Raw genomic sequence first — 4,186 nt, 5'->3', positions numbered from 1 at the left:
AAAAAAAAAAAAAAAAAAAAAAAAGAGAAAAAAAAGAAAAAGTAATTTATACTCTCTCTAGTTAATAACCTCTTATGCGCTTTAATAATTTAAACCAATTATCAATGGGAAGGTCTATAGTGTATACTTCAATGATTGCTTTTCGTATATTTCCTCCTTTCTTCCATGCCGTATGCCACTTGTCCCCAATGTGTCTCTAGTGTCTATTATCTCTGCTACGCACATAAAATAACTTGCGCTAGCTAGGAGAACATGACCTTGACACGGAGAAAAGCAGTCCTTTAAAGGATAGCTCAATTAAAATCTCGGGCCTCTGTTCCTGATTGGATTTCATTACTATTCATAAGACTGTGCCTTGCTGAGCCACGTGCTTCTCACCCGGCCCTCAAGGAGGCTTTCAGAAAAGGTGCATTAGAGTTCTCAGTGGGATATCTGCCTGGAACCTGTGGATAAGGATCAAGAGGAGCTCATCAGCCTGGCTTGACTTGGGGAGATTTAAATGTGCATGCCTGCTCCTGATAGGAGGGGTACACCATGAGGGGAAGTGAATTGAAACAGGAACGTGGCTTTAGTATGGCCGAGTTTGAGTTGATGGTCTGAAATTTAAAAGCAAGTGATCATAAACAACGGTTTATTCATCTGTAAAATGGGTAATAAGTTCCTTGTACAGTTGAGAATGTATGTATGCATTGCTGACTTCATTTCCCAATACATAAATAAGCATAAAAGTTTAGATCAGTACTTCTAAACCTTTCTAATGCAGTGGCCCTTTAATAAAGTTGTTCATGTTATAGTGATTCCCAACCATAAAAATTATTTTTGTTACCACCTCCTGTAATATTGCTGTTGTTATGAAACATAATGTAAATATTTATTTTCTGATGGGTCTTTTAGGGGTCATGACCCATAGGTCGAGAAACCCTGGCTTAGGCGATTATAACCAGATAAGCCACTGAGTTACTCTTTTCCCTATGCTTAATGTTCTTAATGGCCAGTTATGACTGGCACAAATTTTATATCATCAATCTTTGGAATTATAATTTGAGAATATGAGTTGAAAGAAAAGTACATTGAAATGGGAAGAGGAGGTATCCTTATAGAGATATGTACAAGAAGCTTCAAACATATGGGTGATGGATATGAAGTCACTTTAGAATATAAAGAACTAATGTCTAACCCCCAGTCAAGAGACAGGCTGTCTTAGTTTGAATTTCTATTGCTCTGATGAAACACCATGACCAAAAGGCAAGTAGGAGAGGAAAGGGTTTATTTAGATTGTATAGCCATAACATAGTTCACTATCACAGGAAATCAGAGCAGGATCTCAAGCAAGACAGGAACCTGGAGGCAGGAACTGATGCAGTAGTCAGGGAGCAATACTGCTTTCTGGCTTGCTGCTCTATGGAGTGTTCAGCCTTCTTTCTCACAGAACCTAAGACTACCAGGCTAGGGATGGCACTGGCTACAATGAGTTGAGCCCCACCCCCCATTGACCACTAATTAAGAAAATGTTCTACTGGCTTACCTATAGCTCAATCTTGTAGAAGTAGTTTTAAAATTGATTCCTGCCTTTCTGATGACTTTATCTTGTGTCAATTTGACATAAAACTATCCAGCACAGACATAATGGATAAAACATTTAATTTTAAAAATAAAGGTAAAATATCTCCACTAATCAGATGATTAGAATGGGTATCACAGGCAGAATCTATTCATATGTTATTGTAAGGCTTCAGAAAGGAAACCCAGTGTGCAGTGATTTAAACAAGAATTCTCCACAGGATCATATATTTGAATGCTTGGTCCCAGTTGGTAGAATTTTTTCTGAGATGCAGGCAATATGTCATTGGAGGTTGGTTTTGAGGATTCAAAAAGCCATACCAGGTGTAGTTGCTTTCTGCCTCCATCTTCAGGATCAGATACATGCTGTCAGTTTCTGACTGCTTGATCCATGCTCCCTATCATGATGTTCAAGGATTAATCCTCTGAAACTGTAAGCAAGCCCCCAAAATGAAATGATTTATAAGTTACCTTAGTCATAGCTTTTCCTCATAGCAATAGAATAGTAACTAAGACAGCAGGAGTATATGCCTCATGTAAAGCAGTAACTAATATTTTATTTTTTGTTTTTTTTCTTTTTTATTAGATATTTTCTTTATTTACATTTCAAATGTTCTCCCTTTTCCTGATTTCCCCTTCAAAAAACCCTCTATTCCCTCCCCCGTCCCCTCACCAACCCATCCTCTCCCACTTCCTGGCCCTGGCATTCCCCTACACTGGGGCATAGAGCCTTCTCAGAATCAAGGGCTTCTCCTCCCATTGATGATTGACTAGGCCATCCTCTGCTACATATGCAGCTGGACCCATGAGTTCCACCATGTGTACTCTTTGGTTGGTGGTTTAGTCCCTGGGAGCTCTCGGGGTACTGGATAGTTCATATTGTTGTTCCTCCTATAGGGCTGCAAACCCCTTCAGCTCCTTGGGTCCTTTCTCTAGCTCCTTTACTGGGGACCCTGTGCTCAGTTCAATGGATAGCTGTGAGCATCCACTTCTGTATTTGTCAGGCACTGGCAGAGCCTCTCAGGAGACAGCTATATCAGGCTCCTGTCAAGCAGCACTTGGTTGGCATCCACAATAGTGTCTGGGTTTGGTGACTGTATATGGAATGGATCCCCAGGTGGGACAGTCATTGGATGGCCTTTCCTTCAGTCTCTACTCCACACTTTGTCTTTATGACTTCTTCCGTGGCTATTTTGTTCCTCCTCTAAGGATTGAAGTATCCACACTTTAGTTTTCCTTCTTCTTGAGTATCATGTGGTTTGTGGATTGTATCTTGGGTATTCTGAGCTCCTTGGCGAATATCCACTTGCACCTCACACCAGTCAGAATGGCTAAGGTCAAAAACTCAGGTGACAGCAGATGCTGATGAGGTTGTGGAGAAAGAGAAACACTCCTTCATTGCTGGTGGGATTCTCGTGACTCTAAGTAGGGCAGAGTCTTAGAACTTGGACATTGTCAGTATCAGAAGCTAGATCATTTTCATGAGCAGAGTAACAGCTTGTACATTACAGGGCTTTTAACAGCATCTTGATTTGTCCCTTTAAATACAAGCAGTGACTTCTCCACAGTGACAATAAAACATGACTTCAAATACTGCCAAGTATCCCTTGAGTGAGGATGTTATTCTGCTGACGGCTACTGCTCTAGAGAGTGATGATTGTGGAGGATATTCTGGAAACCTTCCTACCTGCTGTTCAAAGTCTCCAACCCAAGTTCTGTTGAGATTGAGGCCTATTTCTGAGCCCTTGATTTACTGGTGTGGGTTAGGTGCCCTGATATAAAGCTCCAATGTCTCTAGCAGAGTCCAGGCAGAGGTGACAGTAGATTAAATAACTTTCAGATGAAGAAAACTTCACCCCAAACTTAATGAACCCATTCAACATGTCCTCGTTTCAGTACACAATCTAGCATTATCACTTGATCTCTAGTTGAATCAGTCAGGGGTAGGTCTATTTACAGAACTGTTATGCTGATTTTCTGCTTGGGCCTTTATTGCTGTTTCCAGTGATGCTCTGCTCTATGTGGATGATGGAGAATTCCTCTGTGTTTCTACAGAGGCAGTCATAATGTAGTGAAATATGGAGTAATGGACACATTCAGCAGTGCCAGTCTTAGGTAGTGTTGGATGAGGTTAAATATGAATCTTTTGAAATTGTTCTAATAGATCCTTATTAGATAGGGCCACATGCAACTGTAATTTTCTCTTCCAACATTCAAGTCCATACTATGTTCCCACAGGTGAATGTATACTTCCAAAACACTTTTCCTAAGACAGGGCAGCCGCTCTAGAATGTAATCTCTCACTAAGATGCTTTTTTCTCCTTATTAAATACTTTTGCAGTTAATTAATTAATTAATTAATTTATTACATTGCTAAGGTTAAACCTAAGCTTTTGTGCATGGAGGACAACACATGCTACCAGGGAGAGACAGATCTAATCTTTGAAACTGATATTCCTAGTCAAAACCTTTGGTACCTGTCCTGCATCTCACCCCCCAACTTGGGTCTTTGATAAAATGTGGTGACTCAGTCTTAGAGTCTACTGTCAGTAGCAGCTCTTGGGTAACACATTAGTGTAGATCACAATGTTAAGAAAATACACACACATACACACACACACACACA

General features: G+C 40.3%; 1 long non-coding RNA gene across 1 annotated transcript in view; it reads left to right on the top strand.

Moving 5' to 3' along the window:
• The window catches only part of LOC116080772, a 16,641-nt gene that overhangs the window by 624 nt on the left and 11,831 nt on the right, over positions 1 to 4,186 (top strand). The window lies entirely within an intron of this gene.

This window comes from Mastomys coucha, unplaced genomic scaffold, assembly GCF_008632895.1.
Source record: "Mastomys coucha isolate ucsf_1 unplaced genomic scaffold, UCSF_Mcou_1 pScaffold6, whole genome shotgun sequence".
In the NCBI taxonomy this organism is placed as follows: domain Eukaryota; kingdom Metazoa; phylum Chordata; class Mammalia; order Rodentia; family Muridae; genus Mastomys; species Mastomys coucha.
The sequence above is the reverse complement of the archived record's forward strand: the minus strand, read 5'-3'. Positions and strand labels throughout refer to the sequence as shown.